This window comes from Cupressus sempervirens, chromosome 3, assembly GCF_028749045.1.
Source record: "Cupressus sempervirens isolate cs-2001-9-10 chromosome 3, ASM2874904v1, whole genome shotgun sequence".
NCBI classification, from domain to species: domain Eukaryota; kingdom Viridiplantae; phylum Streptophyta; class Pinopsida; order Cupressales; family Cupressaceae; genus Cupressus; species Cupressus sempervirens.
Window position 1 is genome coordinate 25,061,638 of NC_143120.1, and position 19,771 is coordinate 25,081,408.

Below are 19,771 nucleotides of genomic sequence, written 5' to 3' on the forward strand. Positions count from 1 at the left end.
TATTTTAAATTTTAATTAAAAAAATTAAATAAAATTATAGATTACTTTCTTTAAGTTAAATAGTAGCTAATATAAGATATATTTTTTTAACTTTTAAATCTTAAATAATTTTGTTAAATGAAATAAATTTATTCTAAATTCTTAATTTTAAAATTTGTATATTGATTAAACTTGATAAAAGAATAGCATATAGAATATGATTGATAGACTTAAAAATAAATAAAATAATAAAATTTAATTTAAACAAACATTAACCATGATATATATATTTGAAACAAAAACTACTTGTAATTAAATAAAAGAATAAAGAATTTAGATTGGTTATAATCAAAATTAACTCAACTTAACCTATTCAAAATTAGAAACCATAAAGAAAATCTATAATATATGCACAATAATCTTATTCATAAATCATCACACACACACACACACACACACACACACACACACACACACACACACACACACACACACACACACATATATACTTTCTAAAGTAATAGTAGTAGTTTCTAATGGAAATTTAGCATTAGCTCATAAAAAAGGGATCCTGAAAGAGCTCAACCAATCACATGTCAAATAAATAATTTGTTTAATATACTATTTTAATATAAAACATCTAATCTTTAAAAAGAGTTCAAAATATGCTCAACTCAATAGAATACAATAGTATATTGTCTATGGAAAATACAATAAGATTTGACATATATCACTTATTGAAATATTGCCCACTATTTTAAAATTTGAGTATAATTTTTAAGACATCCATTATTGCCAACATGAAAAGATGTTTCAAGTTCAATGATAATAGTGTGTTGTTCAAATAGTCTCTTTCTAATCGCTTCAAATAGTGGCAATGCCCACTTGTGAAAAGATTTTAATAGAAGAAATTAGGTGCCAATTCAATAACATAAATGATCTTTTATTACAAGCAATTGAACTTGAAAAAATCAATGAAGCACTACTCTCACTCCCAGTGTGAACAATTTGGTCAATTTTCAACTATAGTTTCCACTCAAACAACTCCCTCCATTATTACTTTTCCTAATAGAGTATCACATTCACTCATTTAAGGCAAATTGGAATAGCATGTTGCGTCAGGCCTATGCTCAATGTGATGCTGACCACCCTTAAACATCACACACTAAGGAGAAAATTAAGCTTGGAAAAAATAAGTCAACTTTGACTATTTAATACTTTTAGTATTGGAATGAAGCTTAGTGTGTGATGTTTAAGCCATCAGATGATGAATGAATGATGAATGATTTACCTTGCTTACTAGGAAGGCTGGAACCCATTGAAGCGTTTAATTTCCGCATATTGGACATCTCAACATTGTTTACAAGCAATTTTTGGGCGTATTTGTGGCTCTAGGTTGATCTCGAAGATGAAAATATGTATTTTGAATTAGCTGAGAAGAGAACTAAATTTGTGGTCTTACAAGATTTGCAATCGAGGTCAATTTGAAGGCAACACATGAATAACCCTATTAAATACTAGTGTCGCTCAATGAACACTTACAATCATGCTTAGAACAAAATATTTGGAAGCATGTGAGAAGTAGAAATATCCTCATGGCTAGAAGGTCAAGCTTAATTGGCACACTTGAAGCTTTGACTACTTGGAGTGGCTGTTACATGCCCCACTACCAATTCTGCTTCCATTATATTTGTTGTCAGTTTTTCATCCCCACTCTAACCCTCTTCTCTATTACCACAGTTACAGCTGTAGTTAGTTTGTCTCCTCTTTATTTTGAATGTCGCCTGCCCAATTCTTCGCCCACCCATTTTTTACTTTGGTAGTCAAAGCTGTTTGAGTACACTACATTCAGAATTTGGTTCATTTACATGGATTCTATTTTTTATATTGTTGAACCGATTCTATATTGTAGATTGTTGTGATTGATTTTCAAGTGGTTATCCTATGTGTAATGATGTTGTTCTATCCTAGAATTGTAATGATTTTATTCTAGAAATATAAAGATTTAGAGTTTGTTCTATCCTAGAATTGTTAAGATATACAGTAAATCCCCATTAAAAATTTTATTTTTAAATGACTATTGAAAGTATATCTCTTTGCCATCAATATTGGAAAATAATGAATAATTTTCTCTTTTTAAAAATGTATAAATGTCATGATTATTTAATGTGTGACATTTAAAATGTTTTAGGATGTTTATTTCTAAATCTTTACATTAGAAAATTTCTTCATTACAATTTCTTAAAAGATTTATCAAAAACAATAAAAATATTTTATTATGGACAGCATTCAATAGTTAAATGCACTTGAGTTGAGGTATTGGGATGGGGAACATCTTGGAAGGCTTGATACGTCATCTTTAAGAGCATCATCTAGATATAATGAATATCAAGTAAACTATTCATTCTCAAATGAAAGAATTTCTTATTAATCACTACTCATGAAATGAATTTGACCCAAAATTCAAAGTTGAACTCTAATATTATTTTACATAAAATATATTTGTAAATAAACTAAGAAAATAATTTAAAATAATTTGTAAGATAAGCAATTGTTACAAAATAATAAATAAGTTATTTTAATTTTATGAACTAGGATTAAAAACATATAAATTGGGTGATAATTTTTTTAATTTAATTTTGAGATTGATTTGTTATTCTTAAGGATGGATGGACCAATTCATCAATAAAGAATAACTGATCTCAAGATATATTTTATAGTGTCTATCATTTACTTTGTGATATATATAGTAATATTTGACAAGATTTAATCACATATCTATTTGTAGACTTGGCCCTTGAATTTGTTAAGAAACCAAGGATTAACATATCATTCATAAAATTTAATAATTTAATAAAAATATAATTATATAGTAAAAAAATGTGAATATATAGGAGAAAATTCAAAAGATAATAAAAATTCAATGCTTCCTAGAGATTCTCCTCTAGTTGAAATATTGAGTCAAAAAATGTATCTAATTTGATTTCTACTCTTATATGACTTTTTTAAAATATTTTTCTACTAAAGGTGCACAAAGGGTGAAAGTGAAACATATCTAATGTTGGTACCTCATATAGAGTTACAAATTCATATCCAAATAAGAAGATTTGGTATTCACATACAAAAGAGATAAGAGGTTAATAATCAAACATGTTTAATATTCTCCCTCTCCAAAATTCTACAAAGCACATGTATAGTATTCAAAGAAGATTAAAGTAATATTTGAGTCATCCTGCAACAATAAGAACCAAATATGGGGTATTCTACTATTTAAAAAATAATAATGTCAAGTTCAAAATTGGCAAACATCTTCAAATAAATGTTTCTTTGGTTAAAGGTTTTGTTGTAAAGATAACTACATTTTTACTTGCATGTTAGATTCTCGACTAATGATTTAAACAATATAGATCTAATAGTATACTAACCAATGAGTTGAAGTATAAACCATCTCTCACGTGTATGTTGTCTTAGGAAACTAAGAGTGATTTCAAGGATCTTGACGCAAAGATCATTAGAATGATCAACCTACCAATCAATAAGGAATACAAACATAATCCATGCTATTGATATCATCAACTATTAATATAAATAAATAAATACATATTGATATTCTTCATACTAAATTGAGCTTTACAACTCATCAATCTTATTTGTTTTAGGAAAGGAAAGGTCATTGATCCTTGACAAAGATACTTCCACAAACAACAAAACTAATCACAAACACCAAAGAACTTCTAACCTCAAACAACTACAAGTAGAAACACTGCCCTACTAAAAATTACATCCAAAATATAATCTAAAAATAATGTCTTACGAAGCTCATCCCTTAGATCTAAGCCATCTAAAATCAATATCAAAATATTAATACGATTAACTATCTAAGTTCTACTAATCTTTATGCCTAGGTTAGTACTATAAAGATTATAATCATCATAAAAATAAACCCTAATAGCAATAGAATGCAAAACCTAATCTATATGTCAAAATGATAGTAAAACACGATATAACTAAAATCTCTAACCTATACCCTAATCTACTACACATCATCTAATTTTTTTAGAAAATATAACAAGACCAAAATTTGTAAAAAGAACAAAATGGCCTATGGACCAGATGTCCTATGAGAACCATAGAATAAGAAACTATGAAGAAGCTCCCAATTCTTTGATATGCTTTGAAGATATTCATTCCATGCATCTTGATCCATCACAAGGTCTAGATTCACTTTAATAAGGAACACTGTTGAGTTTCACTCTAATAAATATTATAATTCATCGCTACATATATTAAACATTGAATACCAAACTTAGGCATAAAAATCACTCTATCAGTTAATATTAAATTAACATCCAAAAGGAATTTATTTATATTAAAAGTTCTTTTTGCACATTTCTCTACTCCTATCACCATGATGATAGGATAAAAAACTTGTTTCAAACAACACATCAAGTCAACTACTCTAATAACAAATTATGGCTAACACCCCCCCACCCTTGGCCCCAACCAACCCCATGTCATTTATGTGATTTAACATATATTCTAGTCTTAGTACTAATGCATTTGTTCAAGAAAATGATGAAGCACCAATAAAAAACCTTGACTCACTACTCAACAAAAAGAATTCTTTTAATAAATACATTATTCATGTCTTAATCTTACCCTAACCTTTTACTTTCCCTTTAGTCCTTTACTCTTTCACTTGATAAAATATTTGAAAAACTATAGAAATGATCTACAATATAGTTATGTAATATTTTTCTTTTATCTCTATTGATACTAATGGCAAACCATGCTAACATTTTCTTTCTTTAGAGGATCTTGGATTATCGAAAGAGGGTTTATGTTTCTCTACGGTGCCTTTGAGATCCTTAATTTATAAGACATCATTCGTTCAAAGAATGTTTTTAGCTTTATTATATTTTTTGAGTAGGTTTAATTGTCTTAGGTGGTAAGGGGTTACTTTCTACAATCTATATCTTAACCAAGTTGTGTGGTTTATGAACTTAGTCAATATAAACATTAAAAAATTAAGATATAGAACAACTCTTGTTGAAGGAATGGTCAAACTCAAACAAATACAAGGAAAATATATTTGTTGGTGTAGACACCTAAAAATCCTTTAGAAAATAAAATATTTTTATTTTCTGAAAAAAAATCCCTGATGACATCATCATTTATTAATTATTTATTTAATTAATTAATTAATTAATTTTGTATGCCATTAAATCCCTTTATCTTAATTAAAAATATTTAATTAAGAAATCCCTCCCAAAAATGTTTAAATCTTATTTAAACATTATTTCCTTATTTATTAATTATTTAATTAATAAATTGACCAAAAATCTCAAAATAAATAAATAATTTATTTTTTGCCCAAAACTTGGCCAATTTCCTTAAGATCACTAACCTCTTCCAAAATCTTCTAATCCTTCTTTAATTTCGATTAAAGGCTAATCCTATCATTTCCTATCCCTAATCCAAACTTAAAATATTTAATTAAGATTAAATATTAATCCTTGTGTTTATTAAAAATGTTTTAATAAATATCCTCTCAACCCAAACCCTTGAAATAAATAAAACTTTATTTATTGTCTAAAAAACCTTTTTTATCCTCATCCTAGGAAGTTCTACACTCTTCTAGAAAGTCTTCATCCTCATCCAAAGCCTGGACTCTTCTAGAAGATGTCAATCCTTATCTTCAATCCTAATCCTAATCCCCTCCTAACCTTGTCACATTCCCTAAACATGGGTTAAGACTTGCTAACAAGCCAAAGTTAACAAATATCTCCTCTTTCACCCACCCTCATTTATTGCCATCCACTTGCCTATCCCTAAGCTAATCCTAAACCATCCTAATCCATCCTCTAATCATTTGCACAATCCTAAGCAAGCTTAAAACCTTCCTAATCCAACCCAAGTCGAAATTCCTCACCCTCCAACATAAATGACCCTCAAATATCTCTTACACTCTCCTTCCATGCTCTTACAAAGCACTTATGAAGGGTCTTTATGAAGATATTATTCCTTAAGCCTCCTTTGTTGACTCATCCTTGCCCTTTCCTCCATCCTCTCACCCTGTGACATGTGTCACTCCCTGATTGGTTGTAAGGAAACACAATCCATGTCCTCTCCTCTCATTCAATCTGAGCCCTCCATAAGCTTTCTCCTTTCCTTCCATCTTAGCCCTCCATCCCTCAACCCTCTTGCCTATAAATTGGATCCTTCCCCTTTGCAAAAACAACACAATCTAGAAAGTAAAGCCATAATGCCATTTTGAGAAGCCATTTTTTACATCAAATTCATTCACCAAAATCTATCAAAAATCCTCCATTGAAGCCCATTTGAGCATTTGAGCATACATACATAATCAAGCCATCTTAGCTATTAGACACACCTCTACATCAAGTGATCATCCTTGTTGAGAGAGCCTATCCATGGTTCATATTCTCATTTGAGGACTTCACTTTGTCTCTCATAAAGTTATGTTAAATTAGTATGCAAATGTTTTTTTATTGTTTTAATTTAGTGTTTCTAACATACTAAAGTAGCATATACAGTTGGTTTTATGAAGTCTTTGCATGAGTAAGTAAAGGTGAAGTTGGAACAAAGTAATTAGAATTATAAGGATACGAAGAGGGAGAGGTGATAGGATAAAAGAGGGTGAGATAGAGATGGAGAGTGTAGGGGATGGGAAGAGGGAGAGGGGGATAGGATAAAAGAGAGTGAGATAGAATGGAGAGAATGAGAGAGAGATGAAGTAATGGATAGAGAGGGACATAGGAGAGAGAGATTAAGGTGTGTGTGTGTGTGTGTGTGTGTGATATATATATATATATATATATATATATATATATATATATATATATATATATATATATATATATATATATATATATATATATATATTGGAGCGAATAGGATAGCATGGAGAGAGAGGTGGGGGTGATAATATATATATATATATATATATATATATATATATATATAGAGAGAGAGAGAGAGAGAGAGTTTAGGGGTTAGTGAGAGAGGGGGGGCTTAGGGATTACTCAATGAGACAATGTGTAAGGGTAACAAGTTAGAGAGAGAGGGAGAGAGAGGGGGGAGGGGGGTTAGGAGTTAGTTAAAGAATGTGAGAGGTTAGGAAAAGTAAGAGACATATCTTAGGATTTATTTAGTTAGTGAGTGATTGTGTGTATGTGTTTTTGAGAGAGAGAATTAATACTAGGGTTAGTGCAAGAAGTTGGGTCTCACTTTTGGCCAAAAACTAGAATTTTTTTCCTGCTTTTGAAATATATTGTCAATTGATGCCAAAATTTGAGCCATTTAGAGATTAAATATAAAAAAACTTCAGAAATAAAAATTGTAGTGCATGGTATCTTTTTTTTTAATATGTAATTTATTTGTATACCCATATGATAGATTTTTTTTTGGTATGGATCTTTAAAAAGCACTTTTTCAAAATGTTTGTTTCAGGACCATACCACGCTTGTGTACGGACACCATAATTTGACACAATTAAATGATTTTTTGTGAATCCTTTTAAATGATATTACCTGTCACACCAAAGATTGATGAGAATATTTTTCTTGAATTTTTTAATGAATTTTTTTAATTAATATTTATTTGATGATTAAGCTAATTTCTAAAATGTGTCATGTACGGATGTTGTTTTTTAATCAATTTTTTTAAACTTTAAAAGAATTGTGTGAGGATTGATGACATGTAAATTTATTTACAAAATATGAAAATTTTAAAAAGTTATTAAAGTTTTAGTGAATGTCACTATTTAATGTTCAAGAGATACTTTTGATTAATAAATAATGGAAAAATAGCAAATGAACTCATAACACTATAAAATTTACATTTTTGAAATTAGAACAGTAAGACCTATAATGGATTTTTGTTTCATCAAAAAATTCAATGGGGATGACCATATAAAAATTATAACAATCCCTGAAATTATCGAGTAAATGCCTTAGAAAAAAATGGTTCATAAAGGCATGGACTCGGTGGGACCAAGCTTATGCCATGTCTTTCCCCAAGGCAAAACCCCATGCAAATTTGTGACCATTCCAAATTCCTGCCTATGTCACTAGAATCTGGCACTAGATTTGTAATTAAAAAATTGGGTGCTCAATTTAGTTTTAGTCATTAACAAAAAAAAGCACTCGATTATTTGAAAATTGGGTACCTGATTGTTTAAAAATAAGGTGCCTGATTTATAATCGGGTAAATTTGGCACTCGATTTTTAAACAATCGAGTACCCGATTCTAATCTACTTGTTGGACCCCAAAAGATGTCCCACAGACCAATTTTCAATGATTGCAATGATTGAATAACAATTTTGATATGCAATAGAAAATTCTATCATAGTTATTATATTTTCTTACCTTATACAACTTGCAAATTGTTGATTCGAATTCAAAACTGGTGCAAACATGGGATCAAAACAACGAAGAAAGAAGAAAATAAAAGTTCTGAGAAATGAGGAGATTGCAACAAATAATGAGAATGAAGCACAACATAAACGAGAGAGAAGACAAAGAATTAGAGAATTAAGCAATGTTTCAAAGGAGAAAGACATTGAGGATACCACGATGGATGAAGAGGTTGAAGAAGAGAACCCAATACAAGGAGATTCAGGTGCACATTCTAATCAAACATTCAATACAGGTGTGTCTCTAAACCCTCAATTTTTTTCTCATGATGAAATTGGTACTGATTTTTTAGAAGCAAGTTATGATTTAAACGATTTAGATTTTCTTCATGAGAATAGATTGTTAAACAATCATGTACAACAAACTCCAATGGAAATTCATGCCTCAAAAGAAATACCAAGAAAAATTGAAAATGAGATTCAAATCCCAAATAACAGTGAAAATGAAATGCTAATTGAAAATAACAATTGTATGAATGTACACATAGAAACACCAATTACTGAACAAACATGTCAGAATGATACTAAAGTGCTTGAACACCATTTTCATTTTCCTAATGATGTGATAAATAATCTTGAGGGATTGGTTTCATGGAGACAAATTAGGACATGTGCTAATAAATCATATAGACATTTTTTATAATAAGAAATTTGGGTTTCAATATCAGTTGATGTTGCAACTAATTAAAACGTCTAAAATGCGAAAAGTAATGAAAATGTTAGAAATGTATGCAAAACCCCAAGAATAAAAATGAGTCTTTAAAACAAGTTGTATCCACTGTTGCTAGTGCCTTTGATGTTATTGGAAAGAGAAGTCACTCTAAAGATAAGAATGCAGCACGACAAACAATAACAATAGCTCTAGTTAACAAATCAACAATTGACAAAAGATTGATTAGCAACATAAGTGGATATCTTAATGTGAATCATAAGACTTTAGAAAGAGCTATAAAGAGAAGGGTTAACTTTGAATGTCATCCTTGGCAAATATTTTTTGGACTTCTAGTGGTAGACTCCTAAGATGTGATATGAAACTTACTAGTGAAGTCAAAAGTTTGGTTGAAAATTTTTGGCATGATAATACAAGAGTATCACCTAATTCAAGAGATGTTCTTAAATTGAGAGTTGGGTCAAAAATACATGATCCACATCCTAAACACCTTTTGGACATGACTCAAACTAAATTGGTTAGAAAATTTGTAGATGGTAAGGTGTTAACTATTGCCATTAGTCAAAGATCTTTTGAAAAGTGTAAACCATGGTATGTAAGGATTAACAAGGAAAGAATCACATGTCATTGTAAAACTCATGTTTAATTTCATTACCATTATGATGTATTTTGATCTATACGTGGTACCATGCATAGTAAATAAATGTTGCAATAATGTGGTATAAAAATACCACCTCAAACTATAAAGGATTTCATATCAAGTTTGTTTTGTAAGCCACCTAATGATCAATACTTTCTTTTCAATGCATGTCTTTCTAGTACATGTGATATGTGTGTGAATCTTTCTTTGTTAGATGAATGTTTGCATGAAAATGCTTTGACTACTTTTGGACAACAATTAGTTGATGTAAAAAGATTCAAAACTATTGAATATCCATTGAAGGATGGGAAGATTGGAAGAAGGTGTGATCTAGTTACAGATAAAGTTAGTTGTCATGCATTTATGGATGAGTTTAAGAGTGTGATCATACCAAAATATGTTAAACACTCGTAATATGCTAAATGGCTTGATTGTCAATTTCGCATGTGTAAAAATATGTTTTCAATTAGTACTATACTTTCAGTTGTTGAATTTGTAGAGAACTACACACTTGCACTACAAGATGAGGTATAACCACAATATTATAATTCAATGCAAGTAACAATTTATGTTCATATAGTTTATAGGCATGCACCTAATTGTATAGAGGAGGATCGAAAAATATTGATAGAGTACCATTTCTATATCAGTAATAATAAACTTCATTCATCTTAGTTTGTCCAATATTGTTTCCTTTTATGATAATCTAAAAGAGAGACAATTGCAAATGACACAACATTGGATATGGTCAGATAATTGTACAGGACAATTTAAGAATGCTAGAATGTTCTATTGGTTGAGTAGGACCCATAGGCAAACTAATATCCAACATATGTGGAGTTTTTTTTAGGTTTGACATGGTAAAGGAGAAAATAATGGTGCCGGTGCATGCATGAAGATAACCCTTAGTAGAGAGCAATTAAAAATTGAGGAAAAAGACAAATTCAAAAATGCAAATGAGATTGTCGAATGGTGTAACAAATATTTATACATAGGATCAAGTCAAAACTCTACAATCAAACATTTCTTCTACCTAGTTGAAGAGAAGAATATCCTTTCAAGATATGACTGTGATACAATTAGTAGGCCAACTAAATGGTATTCATTTAGGAGTTCAGATTCTAACATTTGGACTATATGGACTAGGGAGCTTGCTTGTTTTTGTCAGTTTTGTCTTGCAGGTGAATGGGAAGAATGCGAGAATACAAAATGGGTTGAAGATTGGAAACAAAAATCATTAGCACCTATAGAGACACATTTTTAAGATGATATAGTAAATGAAGGCTAGAATGTTACTTTTGCATCAGAAGACTATGGTCATATTTCAAACCTCATACAACCTGGTATGCACAATTAAATTAGATTTTGTTGTGATCATGCTTCAATTTATATTATTTATTTATGTACATGTCATTAATATAATTCAAGTACATGTCTTTAGTATATTATTTATATATGTACCCATGTGATTAAAGTGTTTATGTACTTTATATTATCTTGTAGGACATGTTTATGTTGTTATTGCACCTAATGATAATGATGAATAGACTGAGTATTGGCTAGCCAGATGTGTGGAACCTAAGAAAAATTTGATATTTCATCAAGTAGATGATGATGGTTTTGAGTATCCAATTGGGTCTGTCATTGTAGTTGGCACCTGGCTACGTACATACCTAACAAGAAGAAATGGTTTATCAGCATGTCATGTCCCCTTTTTAGCAACATAACTTTAACAGGGGATTTTCCTATCATCGACTCTCGTAGGCAAATGATTATGGGAAGAGGGTCATTTTTGTCTTCCGATAATTACAATTTTGCTCTCAAAGAATAATAATTTAGTAAGTGGGGCCTACTCGTTCTAATATTAAATTAAGGTTGTACTCTAACTTTATAAAGTTATTTTGTTTAGTTTTATAAAGTTTAATAGTTGAAGTACATCATAAAAGATGTTTCCGGAAAACTTCCAGAAACTTCTCAGCGAAGTGAATAAATAGAGGACATAAGGCTCTCATTTGGACAAGCAATTTGTGAATTCTACTACTTATTATATTGGAGCAATTTGCGGTCTTGGTCTGTAAATTTCCATTGGATCTTTGGGAACGAAAACTCCCTTGGGTCTGCATAACTGAGGTGGTGAGATATCCTCCGAAGGGTTGCACATTGGAAGTGGTCCACAACCATTTCATGATTGGGTTTATTGCATATTCAAATTGTTGGAAAGGTGGCGATCTCATGAAACTCTAATGAGTGATACTTGTATTACTCTTATCAGACTACCGGCAGGAGACAAATTCAAATTACCCTTCATTCACAGAGGGTACAGGACTGGAGGATTTAAAGTGAAGTGGAGAAGCATTTTCGAGGTACCAATCCCTCATTACCCGTCCTCTGACTTCATGCGAATTAATGCGATATCATCCTAACAATCAAAGGAGGCCGCTGTACTCCGTGTTGGAAGATATTAATCAAAAATCGCGCAAGTTATACGGCAAGGGCAGATTAGTTCAAATTTGTTTCACTGTCAGGTTAAGCTTGAACCAGTCCCATTGATTCCAGACAACGGATATTAGTGAAATCCTCAATCTCGTGCGGTGATAATTCTGAGGGCAGCATTTCAAATTGTTGACTGAGACGGAGGAAATTATGCTCGACAACGGAAACCACGGGTATCAGTACCAAGGGTGAAGATTGGTCACGAAGCTATTAAAGTCACGACAGGGATTGACTCGTTTCAGTTCGCCGTCCACAAAAATGGGAGAAGCAGGCGTGAAGTGATATTCCGATGTGGATTCAAGGTTGCTGGATTGAGCCACGACTCAGGTCCTTTTTAAATTCGATCATTGTTGAAATACCAATTAAATATTTTAGATGATATTGCAGATTAGATACTCAGTTTCTCCTACAAATTCGATGTAGTTGTTTCATGGGTTATGTTAATCAATTTGAATAAATTATTAGAGACATTACCTTTACCATTGACAGACGCCTGCTTAGTTTTGATAGAAGTCTTATTGCAAGGCAAAGCTTGCGAATTGTTGACGCTATAGTAAGGGTTATTAGAGTTAGTATGCTAACTGTTTGATACTCCTTGAAAGTTTTAAAATTTTTGGTGTTAAAAAGAAGCAAAACCTGTCAGGGTTATTTCACAGCATTTGAAGACTACCAATCCAAAAAGAAGATTTTACACTATTCTCATTTGGTTGTGGCAACAAATATCAAATTAGAAGGATACAAAGGGAGGCCCGCCAATAAGGTGTTATGGATAATTTCAATGGATGAGCACGAGACAATCATATATGCATTGCAAAAGAGAAAGGATGTAGATGGTACAATGAGATGACTACATTTAAATCAAACACATATAACTTTTTTCTTTATTTTGCTATTTTTATATATGTACTTATATAATTTAATTACATGTATGTATGTGTTGTCAAAAGCAAATTAGAGAACTTATATATACCTCTTATTCAGGTCTTAATTACAATTTATGCAAATTTAAATGTTAAGGTGGATCGAACATCAACATCCTATACATGGGTATATACAAATTACACATATTTACATAGTTTAGATAGCTCATATTAATTTATGCTTTTATTAACATGTGTATTTTTTTGCAATTTTATTTTACAAGACCTCATTTGAAGAAATGTGTTGAACCAATTTTATATTTTTAGTTCACTTCTATAAATATGTCATTGACATTGTCTTACATATATTGTGAAACATGTTGTAAACATTTGAAAACAGGAGTTTACTTCTATTTGAAAGTTAAGGTTTGCACTTGATGTTATAAATTAATTGCCAATTCAAGTAATGAGCTATTTTTTCCCATTACTTTTACATTCAAACATGTTTAAATTAATGTTTGTATATAAATAGTTAAAATTATTGTTCATGTGCCATATGCTTACAAAATGTGTCATAACATAAATAAAATATGTCACAATAAAGAAAATGGTTCATACTTACAACATGATAACATAATAATATATATTGCATTCACTAGCATGATAAGAAGTCGTACAAAAATAGTACACGGTCTAACATGATCTATGAAGTCAAAAAATACATATAATATAGTTAATTGTCCTAATACAAAGTGTATCAAAATAAACTATGTGTCATAAAAACACAATCTAAAGGTGCCAAAAAGACCTAATCTATCTGATCTGCAATCCTCTTTAGTCCATGTGAAGAGGACTTAGATGGATCATCCTGTGTAGCATGAGCTATCTCATCATGTGGGACACCCCATGAGGTAGGTGGATCATCCTGTGTAACATGAGGTGTCTCATCACGTACATGCTTAATTGAAATGGGTTTCAAAATCTAGCTTGCAAATAAATTAAATATTCACTACATAATAAAAATAATACCACATGAGATGCGTGTCCCTTTGTAATGGGAGGAGGTGCATTGTGAAAGCTACCAAATGCAACAATGGTGAGGTCCTATAATTTACAATATATACATTTTTAAAATTTGATAAAGAGCATAATGAACTATGTATGTACATAAATCACAACACTGACCTCAAAGGATGATGTAGGTACCTCCATTTGGCTTAGTCCTGTACTCTCAGCAACACTCATGGCAACATAGTCCTAAAATTATGGATACATAAACATTGAGTCAAAATTATATATACATGAATTATAAAGTACATAAACTAAAAAGTACATAATTTGTACACTACATTTTTTATAAACTATAAAAACATGTATATATATCATACCTAAGTGGTAGCCAATGTCACAAATGTGTCTAAAGATATGCTACCACAATGATCATCGGCATGTCTCACATGGTCAAAAGATGGAGTCGAAAATAAACCATACCAAGGCCTATATGGATAAGTACGATCCATGTTCTGTCTGTGAAACCAAAACACATAAAATTATACACATGAATCAAAGTTGAAGATTATGAGTTAATAACAATGTACATACATAAAAATAGTGCAAATTATTTGTCTTGAGTCAAAAGTTCATACTATAGGTATTTGAGGCTATGCCTAAATGGTCAATGGATCAGGACCTGTACTGGTGTCAAACTATGTAGTAGCCGACAATCCCTACAAAATTAGATAAAAAGAACATATGAGCTAATGTCATTAAATTTGAGTTTGAATGTACATTTTTACAGTGTAATTCAAAGTGCATACCGTATGAGGGATGCCAACGTCTATAGGTCTCGAAAAAAGATTATACTACCTCATAGGAGGAATAGTATCATCCATCCTCTATTATTTCAAAATCAACATACATTAATATGGTTAATACAATTACACATGTATGTAGAAAGTAAATAATTATGTACTTTATATTTAAATTTTAATTAAAATTTTACCTGCTGCTCCTGATTGTCTCCGGGCTCTCCCTGCATAAGGTCAACAAATGCTGACACATCAATATCATCACTACCATCACCATGGGCAGCATATGCATCATCATCAAAATCATAATGGTCATCATGTGCTGCATCAACATTGCTCTAGGTGCGTCTACATATATCTCCACAACTAGTACAAATGTGTCCAAGTGGACGAATATCTCTCACCTGCATCCACTGCTCTGTTAAATTGCCTGAAAGGGCACTCAATGAGGTAAGAATAGATGACACTGCTCAATGATGGTGTGGTTCTAGGACAACTAGTGTGGGAAGAGGTACAAGAGGCTAAGGTCGTATGTGATTTCTCATTCTATCGCTCAACTTTTCCCCAGGCCTATCCTGAGGCATCTTTCCACCAACCCCCTGAAATGATTTAATATCAAAATAATTAGGTTTCAACCCAATTCAAATTCAATCCATAGCTTCCTAAGGAAGTACATGGGTACCTCTTGATTTGTGTGTGGTGGATGGTCAAATACCATCCACCACCACTTCCAAAAGTGTGTTGATATACGCGGATGTGTGCACCATCTAATAGAAATGTGAGGCTTCTTCTCGCTAATCTCCTCACCTATCTTAGGGTTTACAAAATATCTTGTAAAATGTTGTTTAAATATTTTGAGCTTATGGACCTCTTTATAGGATAGGCTATCAGAATAAAAGGCACACATGTGTTGCCTCCATAATCTAAAGCTATCTATATTAGAATCCAAATGTTGTATAAAGTGAATGATGCCTTGCTTGCTATTTGCAAGGCATAGTAGGTGAGGAGGGGGGTGGGCCTCATGCCTAATAGTCTCAATATCTCACATGAGATCACTAAGATTACGCCTCATGCTCTGTTGCAAATCCTCTACAGTAGGTGCTAGAGGAGGACTAGGTGGTCGTGGAGGTGGGGGTGGAAGTGGAGTTGGAGATGGAGGGGGCAGAGGCGGGTGTGGGGGAGGGGGAGGGGGTGGGGGTGTGTCCATCAAATATAATCTACATATATGTTTAAACAACATAAAAAATTACAAAATTACTATTTGGTAAAATAAATCTAAAATATCAATTACATAAATGCACAGATCTTTAAAACTATATCAATTAAATAAATAGAGTTAAACACTTAAGTAAACTTTAATGTTAAGGCTAATTAAACATTATACCAAATTTAAGCCTAATCATAAAATAATACTCCACAAAACTATATTAATAAATCAACTTCAATGTGAATTCTAAAAATATCTAATATAAATATGTTTATGATTATGCCTTGGCAAATTTGTCAGATTAAGGATCAATATTAAAACAATTAGGATTGAACATATAAATAAGATTGTGGTTTGGGTTAGGATTGAACATATTATAATATCACACATAATTAGCCTTTCAGACGGTGACATCTACAGGGAAATGTGTTGGTTGCCAAGAATTGAATAAATAACTCTTTAAGCGGACTTAAATAACTCTTTAAGTATCTATGTAGATGGCACATCTTTATCTTGTGTCTCTGTTATAAGGAGGAAATAGAAATCTTTATGTTAGATATGAACTTGTTTTGTCTATGTAAGTTCAAGGGAACATGTTTTTGATATTAAGGAAAAGGATGTGAAAGTGCCCAATAGTTTAACCATTGTTTTGTTATGTACCAAGCCCCTTTATTTTAACTACTTCAATATAAAAACAATATTATTTAGATATCAATTTATTGAATAATTATATAATATATTAGTTACATTAAATTAAATTTATATTGATTAGTTAATATTAATTATTAACAAAGATATAATATAACTTATAGATTAATATTTCCATGTACACTAATTATTATAAAACATGTTTCATATTAAGATATAATCTAAATATATTAATTAATAAATTTATTAATTATATATTCCACCTATAATTTAAAAAGTTACCTTTAAAAAGCTGTTAAATTTAATTTATATTGATCAATTAATATTAATTATTAACAAAGATATAATATAACTTATAGATTAGTATTTCCACATACACTAATTATTATAAAACATGTTTCATATTAAGATATAATTTAGATATATTAATTAATAAATTTATAAATTATATATTCCACCTATAATTGAAAAAGTTACCTTTAAAAAGCAATGGATGATCTTGTTTAGAATAAAAATATTATTTATTAAACTCATAAGGGTTATTTATGGTGAGACGTCCACCAAATGCTTGGATTTTCCAGTGGTTTTTCTACTCAAGTGTTCAAAATATGGTGTTGTGTTTCCATTCCAGGCAAACAGACCAAAGAAGTAGGTGTTCTTGAAGTGGGTAAGGAAAATGAGTACCTTGTCTTCCTGTCTTCTTTTGGAAAATGAGTACATTAGAAAGGTTGATTTTTGGACATGACCTAGTAATTTACATACAATGCATGTGAACACTATCTTTGCCACATTTTTTGTAGTCCTATTGGATCTTAGTAAACCAAAGGAAATGACATGTGCTTAATGAATTAAACTATTCAAAAGGGCTACTCAAGAGGTTTCTAAAGAATTATCAAGTGATATGTAGAAAATAAAACGAGGTGAAATTTTTTTCCCTTCTCAACTAGGTGATGTTTCAAGAATTGAATAGAGGTGTCCATGGTGGTAAGATTTAGTGCCCTTTTCATTAATAAATTGTTGGACCTATTAATGGATGATAGAAGAAGGTGGTCCCAAAATAATGGTTACAGAAGGTCTTTTTAGTGAACATGAGGAGGATGTAGTCAAAAGTAACCAAAATATTGTTTCTCCCTCTAGTATAAATTTTAGTAAAGAGGCTAAGTTGGAGACTCATGTAGATCATGACCTTAGATGTTCAGTGAAGATTTGTGTAACCAAGAATGTGTATCAAAAAGTGGTGTTTACTTATAAGCAACTTCATGTTTTATTAGTAGATCACAATTATGTTTTATGTAAATGGCATAGTAATAGTTAGGGTGATAACAAGATCTTAGTTGGAAGATATTATTGGATGTCCATGTGTTTTTCTTTCTTATGGAAGATTGGATTCTTCGTCAAATTTATGACACTCTAGCTATGTCCAATGTGAACAAACCTCATGCTAAAAGAATCATTTACACACATCTAAAGATAAAATCTATATCGATTGAAATGTATTATCTACATAAATTATGGTGAAAAATTAAGTCCTACATATTGTGTGGAGAAATTAAAAGAATATAAATCATATTTAAATATCATTATCAAGAGAAATATTAACAAATTAATATAATTAGATTATAAGTGTACAAAATAAGTTTTTCTTGAAGTACTATTTTATAGTTTATCATCTAAGATTTTAATAATTCTTCAACCCAATTTAAAATTATTAAATAAAGTTTTCAAACTTAGGATTAAGATTACTTTCCATTATGGACCTACTATTATGGTAACCTAGCTAGCGATCAAGTGTTAGGTTTAAGATTTGAAGTTACAATTGGAATTAGGGTTTAACATTTAGTATTAAGTTTATTAATGATTAGGGTTAGGCTTAGAATTATGGTAAGAGCGAGATTTTGCATCAAGGTTAATGCTATGTTTACAACTAGTGTGTAGTTTTATTTAAAAAGATATGATTTTAAGGTAAGGGAGCACATTATGTAATGCCCTACCAAGGGATCCAAAGAACTAACCTAAAGTTTTACTAAGTAATAACATACAATAATACGTAAGAAAACATAAGAGATTACATTCCTTAAGGATCCCAAGATGTTGAGTCACATTTAATTTTTAAATAATACTAGAAGTAAAATAAATAACACATCCACATGAAAGAATAACTACAAGTTAATCCATTTAAATAATATACATTTGTTATGAATGCCACTTGGCATTAATTTGGAATGCACAATCATCCACTATACATGTCACAAGGTATGAAAGGTCGAAAGAATATACATTTATAAAATAGATTACATCATCATTTTCTGATCCATGAAACAAAGTACAATACAATAAGTAAAATTATTAAATACTTAATTTTGTGTTTGGATCCCTTGGTGGGGTGTTACACATTAAATACTTAGTTTTATGTTTAGGGTTTAGATTAGATTATTGTACAATTATGGTTAGGTTGAGGTTAGACTAAGGAATATAGTTAGTTTTACTTTCTTTGTTATATGGTTTACAAACTAATTTATAATTAATTGCTATTTAGTTGAAATAAATATAAAATATTGAATATAATTACATCTTTAAACAATCTTGTAAGAATTTGCCTAAGGGCAAAATTCACCCAGGAACTAAGAACTCAAACACAAGCAAATAGTAGACCAAAAATAGATATGATCAATTAATCAGAGTATGTTCGAATACATTACTCTGTTTTGAATGTGATCTTCAACACATTAGGAGTGCTTGTATATAAAGGCCTCTCAGGAAGCACCTAGAATATCTCTAGAAACAACCAGAAGATGTTCCAACATTCTAGATGAATGGATAAGAATGACTAAGTGTCATATGTGTGTAGAAGATTCCTGTGTTGTAGACAACATGTGCTTAAAAGAGGTGCAGACCCCTGTGATGTCATCAAGACAACTCACAAGAGTGCACAAACTCCTAAGTGTCTCACAAATAAAATAATGCAAAATAATTAAATAATGCATTAACCTAAGTAAACTTAAGTAAGTGTAAATAGTAAATAATTATT

The 19,771-nt window shown here is 30.7% G+C and overlaps 1 pseudogene; it reads right to left on the reverse strand.

Annotated features, from left to right (window-relative positions):
- Positions 1-19,771, reverse strand: part of LOC149564579 (uncharacterized) — a 118,195-nt pseudogene that overhangs the window by 88,829 nt on the left and 9,595 nt on the right.